This window comes from Triticum urartu, chromosome 5A (genome assembly GCF_056163025.1).
Source record: "Triticum urartu cultivar PI428250 chromosome 5A, HENAU_Tu73, whole genome shotgun sequence".
NCBI classification, from domain to species: Eukaryota; Viridiplantae; Streptophyta; class Magnoliopsida; order Poales; family Poaceae; genus Triticum; species Triticum urartu.
The window spans coordinates 140,406,378-140,416,747 of record NC_141877.1 but is presented as its reverse complement, the minus strand read 5'-3'; the positions used below and the strand labels follow the sequence as shown (position 1 = coordinate 140,416,747).

At 49.9% G+C, this 10,370-nt stretch overlaps 1 long non-coding RNA gene across 2 annotated transcripts; it reads right to left on the bottom strand.

Annotated features, from left to right (window-relative positions):
* Positions 1 to 6,629: 6,629 nt before the first annotated feature.
* On the bottom strand, positions 6,630 to 10,106 carry LOC147970608 (uncharacterized). Of its 2 annotated transcripts, XR_015604123.1 has the most exons (6): positions 9,851 to 10,106; positions 9,562 to 9,739; positions 8,633 to 8,689; positions 8,464 to 8,525; positions 7,918 to 8,136; positions 6,630 to 6,980 (listed from the first exon to the last, which is right to left on the bottom strand). It is a non-coding gene; the product is annotated as an uncharacterized LOC147970608 (long non-coding RNA). The 2 variants fall into 2 exon arrangements; XR_015604122.1 differs by lacking the exon at positions 6,630 to 6,980 and having other exon boundaries at positions 7,815 to 8,136.
* Positions 10,107 to 10,370: the final 264 nt, after the last annotated feature.

Below are 10,370 nucleotides of genomic sequence, written 5' to 3'. Positions count from 1 at the left end.
AGCATGGAGCAATCAAAAATTATAGATACGTTGGAGATGTATCAGTGCCAAGGAGGCAAGCGGTAGGCGTGGAGTCCCGAGGAATCAGGCAAAGGTTTCCATATTGGTGCAACGATACCAAGACCGCTAGGATGATAGGACGGAGGTCATCGCGGAGCCCACTATAGTGTCACCACCAGAGCCTTTGCAAGCGAAAACTACTTTTATTAGGATAACTTGTACTAGTTGTCTCCCTTTGAAATTGGCCGTTGTGGGATCCCTTGTCACCTTCATTTGGGAAGAGGACCAAGGCCACTATAAATAGTACTTAGCCACCACCATAGAGGGAGGCGGATCATTCAGACCATCCTCTCACCCACTAGCTCATCGAGCTCAAGAACACCTCTCCTCCTGAGGTTGTTCACCCATTGTACCAGTTCATCCTCAGCCCCTCGAGGCAATCCACCACAAAGCTGGAGTAAGGTATTACACCGCAAGGTGTCCCGAACCAGGATAAACCGCTGTGTCTCTTGTCCCTCGGGTTCGTCGAGCTAGGTTGTGGAATCGTTGGGCCGGCAGGTCGGGAAGAGGGAGTTCTTCATACACACCCCAGTGTTCGAACCTCTCAAGGGTCTGCGGAACCCCTAGATCCGACAGCCACTGATGCATAGCATTTCTGCGTTCCAAGGTTAGCACAATATGTTTTGAAAAGGTTGCTAGTGAACTGTGAGTCGTTGTCGGTGATGATGCAATTAGGGACCCCGAACCGGCTCACGAGGCCCTTGATGAACTTGATTGTCGAGCCGGCTGGGATGGTGCAGACAGCCTCCACCTCCGCCCACTTGGTGAACTTATCAATGGCGACGTAGAGGTAGCGGTAGCCCCTGGGCGCTCAAGGGAACGGGCCCAAGATATCCAGCCCCCGGACCACGAACGGCCATGAGAGCGGGATGGTCTAGAGACCTTGAGCAGGCTGGTGGATTTGCTTGGCATGGAACTGGCAAGCTTCATAGGATCTCACCAGCTCGGTGGCATCGCTGAGCGCCGTGGCCCAGTAGAATACGCTGCGGAACGCCTTTCCCACGAGGGTGCATGATGACGAGTGATGCCCGCAGTCCCCGCTGTGTATGTCGGCCAACAGCTCACATCCCTGCTCCCTGGAGATGCATCGCAGAGAAACATCATTTGGCCGTTTTCGATAGAGCTCACCGTCGTGAATGCAGTAGGCAGTGGCCTATTGAGCCATGCGCTCCACGTCTTCCTCCTTCTCCGGCAGGGTTCCCTGATGCAGGTACGCCATGAACTCTTCGGTCCAGCACCCCTCCTGAGGCTCGAGCGCGAGGAGTAGACGCGCTCCCGAGGTTGGGCCGCAAGCGAGGGCTCCTGAAAGGGGTGCCGGGGGAGCTCCTCCTGAGGCGATGTTGGTTCCGCAGCAGGAGGAGATGCTAAAGGCTTGAAGAGCCACTCCTCGAAGACGCCAGGCTCCTGAGGCAAGCGTCGGGACGCCCTCTTGGTGATGTCGTCTGCTTCCTTTTTCGTGTTGCGTGGCACATGCTGCAGTTCCAGACTCAAGAATTGTTTCTTAATTTTGCGTACCTCCACGAGGTATGCCTCCATGTGTTCATCCTTCGGCTCGTATACTTTGTTGGAGAAGTTGACGAGGAGCTGGGAGTCGCCCTTGATGGTGACGCGCTTCACTCCCAAGGCTATGGCAGCCTTGAGACCAGCGATCAAGCCTTCGTACTCCGCGGTGCTGTTGGAGACCTTTTCGCCCTGCTGGAAGCAGAGCTGTACGGCGTAGTAGATCTTGTCCTAGGTGGGCGAGATGAGCATGGCTCCAGCCCCTGCGCCCTGACGCGTGAAGGCTCTGTCGAAGTACATGACCCAGCCGTTTGGTGCCTCACTTCCTGATGAGAGGGGTCGGTCCTCGCCTACTTCGGGGCTGGGAACGTCTGTCCATTCCGCCATGAAGTCGGCGAGTGCAGCATCCTTGATGACCCTGGTGGTGCTGAACTCCAGCTGAAATGTCTGCAACTCGATGTTCCATTCGGCGACTCTCGCCGCAACATTGGGGCTCTGGAGCACTCTCTCCAGCGGGTAAGCCGAGACGATTTTGATGGTGTGGCCTTGGAAGTAGTGGAGCAACTTATGGGAGGCCACAAAGAGTGCGAGCAAGAGCTTTTGCGGCATGGGGTAGCATGCCCGCGTGTCGCACAATACCGTGCTGACGAAGTAGACCGGGTGCTCAACAAGGGCAGGAGCGTCAGTGAGTGTCGGTGTCAAAACCGGCGGATCTCGGGTAGGGGGTCCCGAACTGTGCGTCTAGGCTGGATGGTAACAGGAGGCAAGGGACACGAAGTTTTACCCAGGTTCGGGCCCTCTCGATGGAGGTAAAACCCTACGTCCTGCTTGATTAATATTGATGATATGGGTAGTACAAGAGTATATCTACCACGAGATCAGAGAGGCTAAACCCTAGAAGCTAGCCTATGGTATGATTGTTGATGTGTATGTTGTCCTACAGACTAAAACCCTCCGGTTTATATAGACACCGGAGAGAGTTAGGGTTACATAGAGTCGGTTACAATGGTAGGAGATCTGAACATCCGTATTGCCAAGCTTGCCTTCCATGCCAAGGAAAGTCCCTTCCGGACATGGAACGGAGTCTTCAATCTTGTATCTTCATAGTCCAGGAGTTCGGCTGAAGGTATAGTTCGGCTATCCGAACACCCCCTAATCCAGGACTCCCTCAGTAGCCCCTGAACCAGGCTTCAATGACGACGAGTCCGGTGCGCAAATTGTCTTCGGCATTGCAAGGCGGGTTCCTCCTCCAAATACTTCATAGAAGATTTTAAACACAAAGATGGTGTCCGGCTCTGCAAAATAAGTTTTCCACATATTGCCATAGAGAGAATAATATTTACACAAATCTAATCTGCTGACGTATTACGTAGTGCGACACACCACGGCCAAGCCTTTATCCAAGTTGTTTCATTATCCCACCTCAGCGCGTCATGCGAGGCGGTTTCCTTGGCACGTCTTGTCAAAGTAGAGATCGTGCCCCCCTTATTCCGGGATTCTCATCAATACGGGCGTGGGTAACCCAACCGCGCCTTTGATTACGGCGCTTGGAGATAAGTAAGTTTTACCAGGCTGGTGGGGACATGTAGTCGCGTCCACCCATATAAGGGGATAAGGATTCACCTTTTCACCCACGCCTTCTTCCTCCTTTGCCTATCCATTCTTGCGCACTCGAGCTCCAGCGCCCAAGTCCGCACTACCACCTCAACCTTCTCCAGTCATGTCCGGAGCGGGAGGCAAGTGGATGGTCTCCTCCGTCATGGAGGGACATATCAAAAAGCTGAGGAAGGCCGGATATCTGGCTAGCGACATCGCGCACCGGCTTCCCGAAATGGGGCAGCTCATCCCCACTCCTAGGCCCCATGAGAGGGTGGTATTCCTCCCCCATTTCCTTCGCGGACTGGGCTTCCCTCTGCATTCATTTGTCCGGGGGCTCATGTTCTACTACGGCCTGGATTTCCACGATCTGGCCCCGAACTTTGTCCTCAACATCTTGGTGTTTATCGTCGTGTGCGAGGCTTTCCTCCGCATCCGCCCCCATTTCGGCCTATGGCTTAAGACTTTCAACGTCAAGCCGAAGGTGGTGCGCGGCAGCCAGGCGGAGTGCGGCGGTGCCATGGTCGGCAAGATGGCCAATGTCCTGTGGCTCGAGGGCTCCTTTGTGGAGACCCTGAAGGGGTGGCAATCATGGTGGTTTTACGTCATCGAGCCGCGCGACGCCGAATGGGTCGCACCCCCTAAGTTTCGATCCGGCCCCCCTACGCGGCTCACCTCCTGGAAGGAGACAGGCCTGTCTTGGGGTAAAAAAGGAGAGCTGACCGGACTCCAAACATGCATCCAAACCCTGGTGGACAAGAAGCTCAACCTTGTCAACGTAGTCCAGGTTATGCTCATCCGCCTGATCCTCCCATGTCAACGACGGGCCTTCAACCTGTGGGAGTTCGACCCGGCGCAGCATCAAACTCTAAACAGGCTCTTCGACACGACGTACGAAGATGCCTGGAGGATGCTTTTCAAGGGCGCCGAGGCTCCCGCATCCGCTGCCGAGGATCACGGATTCAGTACTCAGCGTCACGCTCATGCGGTAAGCTGTTTTTGTCCTTTTACAGGGTATCAGTTTTTCACAGTTTGACTCTATGCGGGATCTAAGCTCCCTTATCTTTGATAGGATTGGGAGGTGACGTCCAGACAGGTCAACTGTCCGGCTCCCTTGCCCGAAGGCCCAGCGGACGCTCGCTTGGCGAAGCTGCTGGTTCCGGCGCCCTATGTGGTGCCGGAGAAGAAGGCCACGAAAAGGGCCACGGGGACTCGAAAGAGCGCCCGGCACCAGGAGGTGTCAGATTCATCATCCGACGATCCTGAAGCGCCTTCCTCTCGCGAAGACGAGGAGGAAGAAGAAGAAACCTCTCCCCCTCCAGCGGGAGGAGAGAAGAAAAGGAAGGCCGCCCTTTCTGAGGAGGCCGGAGGGTCCAAGAAGGGGAAAACCCTTCCTCCGGACTACTCCGCCGACGCCGACGACGGCGGAGATGAGTGGCAGCCCAGGGCCAAGCCCCTGGCAAAATTGTAAGTATCCGGATACCGGAGTAATTCATAGTATTCGTTTATTGCACAGTTTTCCCTTATGTCGAATATGCTTATGCAGCCCACCCAAAGACCGGCTCGACGCGTCGTCGAGCGGCTCACTGGACTCGTCGGATGTGAACTCGCTTCCGACGGCTTCCTCCCCCCGCCCTACGGACGACACCGAGGTGTTGTCCCAACAGGTTCCAAGCAGGGAGGAGGTGGTCCCAGAGGCGCCGCAAGGCGACCTGCCGGACTCCAGGAGTAAAGGGGATGAAACCCCCCAGGGCTTCAAGTCCGGCTCTAGGCCGGACACCGCTCCGGAACCTTCAAAGGTTCCGGAGTCCGGCGGGGGACCTCCTTCCAAGAGGAGCAAGTCCACCGTGCCGGCGGCCCCCGTCCAATCGGAGGCGCCGGACAATATGCTGGAGGCACTCCAAGGCGCCTCCATCGACAAGGAGCACCGCGCTATTATGAGTGCGGTGGTCCAGAAGGTTCAGTCCGCCAAGAGCGAACTGACTGAAGCTTGTACTAGCCTTTTGACAGGCTTTGAGGTAAGTAAATAATGTGTAAATAATATTGTCGCATAGATAGTAGCCCCTGATGCTCTGTTGGGCGTTCGGGAAGAAAAGCCGAATAGAGGATCAAAGAATTCGCAGGAGTCTAACAAAAGGAGTCAATATGCAGGCTTCTCTGCTGGCGTCCGCCGTACTGACTGCGGAAGTAGACACGCTGAACCAGAGCCTTGAGAAGTCCGAGCAAGAGTTCGGGCGTGCCAAGAAGCAGCTCGAGGAGAAAGAAGGTAGGAAATACCTTGATTGAATATGTATATATAAAAAAGGTGTAATTGCAAGAAAGGACAGGATTAACATCAAAAATGCCAATGGTGGCCGCGCTGCAGGCAGGCCGGAATCTCACCCGTCGGACCACCACAGGGATCCGCGTTGTCAGAGTATATGGCATGTATTGGATTTATTTTCGCTCCGTATTGAATCAGAGAGGCCCCACGCACATGCAAAGGCATCTAGGCTCAGACGTGCCCCTGACATGTACGCACTGCTGTGGGAGCTGTAGACCTGTGCGTCCTTGTGCGTGGCGACTCTGTACGCTCGTGTGCATGCATGCCTTGGAGGATCGTTGGCCAGCGAAGACCACTAGCTGGTCAATTGCGGACGTGGAGCACCGGCGACCAGCGAATACGCATGTTCGTTCACCATTAGCTCTCGACAGACTAATTTGTCTGATATTAATTCGTCTACCCGTTTTGACTAGCACACGCAGCACGGTTACGCTGCCGTTTGTGTTTAAAAAACATTACCACTTTTTAATCTGTTGTACTCGCTAGAAATTCGGAACAGCTTGCCACATGTGCCTGCTAATGGTGAATGCGATAGATCTAGCAGTTTTAGTCTTGACTAATCACGCCATGTTCATGTATAATAGCCGATTTGCATTAGCGCTTCACTTTGGTGGCAGTCAGGTAGGTCCCACCACATGCAAACGAATCTAGACCTTCGACCACTTGGTCTGACATGTACGCACACCGCGTCGAGCTGAGTGCATGGCCATGCATAGTACTCCGTAGTTTCCAACTTTCCATGGCTGGCCACAAGTTCGACGAGAGGAATCGTGGAGCAATGCTGGCCAGCTGACTGTTAAGATTGTTCTTCATTAGCCCGTATTGATTAAGCGCATCCAGATTAATTCGTTTTTTGCAGCTGCACTCCTCAAGTTCTGCCCGTTAGTGTGAAAACTTCTATGTTTAATCTGGCAAATAAAGTTAACCGCTCTCGCGATTACAATATTGGATTAGAGAGTAAACAGGACGAAGACTTTCGCATCAGTGTGTACGTAATGATAGCAAGATAGTTAACTGGTATTTACTGACAAATACCTAATAGTTGAAACTCTATTAACTTTCACAGATGACTATGCATATTGCTTATCCATTTCCACAACCTGTTTGTCATTAGCAATTGCTGATACAACATTTTTCAATCGAAAGCATATATAGTCACACATTATATTCGAGAAATATATAGTCACACATTTGTGCCATGAAAAAATTTGGACACTTAATAACCTCCTAACTTCAATGTACCATCACCATATGCAGGATACACACGTATTTGATTTTGCATAGAGATTAGCATGCAGAACCTCGAAAAATGATTAAAAATATTGACTGCCTTACACTGACAGCTAAGTCATCTTTTTAATTACCCACTCAAGCCCTCTTTACCAACCAGCTTGCAGTTAGGTCGTCTTGCCAACGAATACCCTCATGGATAGTTCGAGAGCACTTTTTCAGTTAGGGCTCCCTCTCCAAATTCTCCAGATATACTTTTCCCACTCTCACCCTGATGAGACAACACAAACCATTATTACTATAACTGCCTTAAAAATCGACACATTTTGACAAAATAACTTAAGCTAACACACTGCTGGTTTTGACTAATACACAGATCATGTTCTACGTACAGAACTAGCAACCATAATTTGGATACCCATCACCCAATTTAGTAATTTGATATGGTTCACAAATGGTACAAATCCATTACAATAATTACAAACATACGCTCTAGTGAGTCAAATGGATCGCTGACAGGGAGGAACAACCAAAGAAACAGAGCTTGAGCAGCTTCAACCAGGGAAATTGCTGAATTGGCTAGAAGGCAATACTATACGATTGCAACAATAGGAAATTGCATCGAATTAAACACCTTCTACATTAGGATTCAGGACACAGTCCATATCAACATGGTTCTGATCAGGAACAGAATTTTATTCATTTATCCTCCTTGACAAACAGAGTACTGAACTGGAATAGACCAGTCAATCAACAAGTCGTGGAAATAATGAGTTTCATCAAAATTCAAAGTCCCACTATGCCAAATAACATGACATGGTTCAATGATCACGCAAGCGTATCATGAATACATTGGGTCACATGAGTTTTACAACTAATTTAATTTACAAGAACTTGGCAAAGGAGGATATTTATTTCTCCACACAGCTTAGTTATCTACCGAAATTAACATATTAATCACCAGAAAGCTGGCTAAAGTTTGCTTATCATTTAATCATAAAAAAAGGCATGCACACACTTCATGCGGTGTTCTTCAGAAAAAATGTCAGTAGAGTTACTTATGAAGCAGAATTCCTAAAACTAGGAACAAACAATGACACACTACTGATCAAAACAAATGATAACTGCAAATCCATTCGGTCAAGCCCATTAACAGCTGGAAACAACAGAAGAAAAAAACATACGCATTCAGTCATGGCAGCACATACATGAATTGAAACAGTCCAACATGCATTCACATAACTGACATGAGAATCAATACTTGCAGGCAAAATCTACACAATTTTTTCTTGGCCCGTAGAACAAATCTGCATTTTTTTTCAAATGCCTGGTTCCTTGGCACGGCTTCCCCACCGGCGATGCTCAGAAAAGCCTGCAACTCCACCGGACGGGCCAAGGCGATATGTTCTGCATCCACAACTCGGAGCCTGCAGATAAACAAAAAACAAAAAAATAAGACATTGAATGAGAAGTTAGACAGAAATCGGCAAGCCACTCCAATCATATCCCCTTTTGTATCATAATCCACCTAGCGCAGAGAATGAAAGATCACCCAACATCAATCAACTAATGTTCTGCTTAAACTTCGACACTTTCCAACTCCAAAAATGTAGCCAAACCAGCACACATCCGAACATGAACTATCCCTATTGATCTTCCCACAACCTATCACTTGGATGTACACCAATTATGGGAGAAGCAGTTTAAGCTTAAAAGCTGCGAATCAAGCATGAGAGGAAACAAAAAAATCTTACCTCCTTGTCCAGCCGCGAGTAGCTTCAGAGCACATCTTGTATCTTTGCCCATCTCACCCCTCCTACAATCAAATCTAGCACCATCAGTAAAGGAGTTCCCAAAAAGAACGCCTTCGAATCAATAGGGCAAAGACGGGGGAAGGAGACCATTGAAGCAAAATGAACATACCCGTCGAGCTCGAGGCCGTCTGTCGACATCTCGTCAGGTGCTTTGCCAAGCCTCACCCTGTAGCAGTGTCTCGCAACAGACAACACCGAATGATTAGATTTTTTTTTCCGAGGACACGAGCGATGCAAATATAGATCTAAATGAACAAACATTCCTCTGGCCAACACGCTTAATTACACAACTATATAAAAAGGCAAAAAGAGTTTTTGTTTTCTCTTCGCCTATAAATCCAAGGCAAGCATTGAGCTATCAACTATACAGTTTTCGGTACCATATATAATTAAATCTTCCGTCTCCCAACGGTACCATCTACAAAATAACATTATCCGGCTCCGAAAAAACAGAACATATATAAATTACTCCACGTTTATAGCATCGTGCTAATTCCAAAAAATAACAGTTCTTGTGGCCACAAGACAAATCACACCCACCATCAGACCAAAACCTCAGACAACTGATACAATAAAATAGCCATTCCACACTGTCCCATAAGGTGCTGCATACTTTCTTGCTAGCTAACCGAATTTACCACTAGAGGTAACTGGAGGTAACCCATATTTTTGCAACACACAAATCTGAAACGAGTAATCTGAACATGTTTTCCTTGTTTACCAGCACCCCTAACGGCCCACTTCAGTGAACGAGAAGTTAGACAGAAAACCGGCAAGCCACTCCAATCATATGCACTTGTATCGTAATCCACCTAGCGCAAATAATGAAAGATTACCTAACATCAGTCAACTAATATTATGCTTAATCTTCAGCACCTCCAAAAATACGTAGCCAGAGCAGCACAAATCCTAACCTGAACTAACTATCCCTATTGATCTTCACACACACCTATCACTTTGATGTACACACATCATGGGAGAAGCAGTTATAAGCTTATCAGCTGCGAATCAAGCATGAGAGGAAACAGGAAATCTTACCTCGTTGTCCAGCCGCTAGTAGCTTCAGAGCACACAACACACCTCGTATCTCTGCCCATCTCCAGCTTCCCGAGCTTCGCCGGCCTTCTCCATCTCTAGAGCCGGCGCACTCATGGAATCCTGGGATTTCACTGGGAACACAGTACAATTCCATCCGGTGATGTGTGCTCCCCCCGTCCTACAATCAGATCTAGCAGGATCAGTAAAGGCATTCCCAAAACACAAAACGCCGTCGAATCAGGTGGGGCAAAGATTGGGGTAGGAGACCACTGAAGCAGCATGAACATACCCGTCGAGCTTGAGGCCGTTGGTCGACATCTCGCCGGCGGGGAATCGCCGCCGCGGTGCGCCTGTCTGAAATAACAGAGCAGCCGCCGCGCCGAGCTTGTGTGGAAGAGAGGCGAATGACGAGCCAACCTGGTCGCGTGGCTCTATCTGCTCCACGGAGGTCACCAGGCCCACTTTACATGTGCTGATTCGAAACATCAATCCTGTCCCAAACAGCCGGTCCAGCCGAAGCAGTCATCTCGCGGGCCGGAGGAACATCTGTGTTGGTGGGCCGAACACCAATACGCCTATGCGCGCGTAGGTGTATCAAGGGCCGTATTTCATCCACTAACCCTGCCACGCTGCTGCAATGAAATGACAGATCAACAATCCCAAAGCCCATACTGATGGACCAGATTGCGGCCTGCCTGTAGCCCGGCCACCAAAACCCCTCACTCAGGATTAACATGGCTATTGTAGGGGCCACATCTGAGGTGGCGACCCTTAAGCAAGCGCTGCTCGAGGCCGAGAAGAGTGCGGCC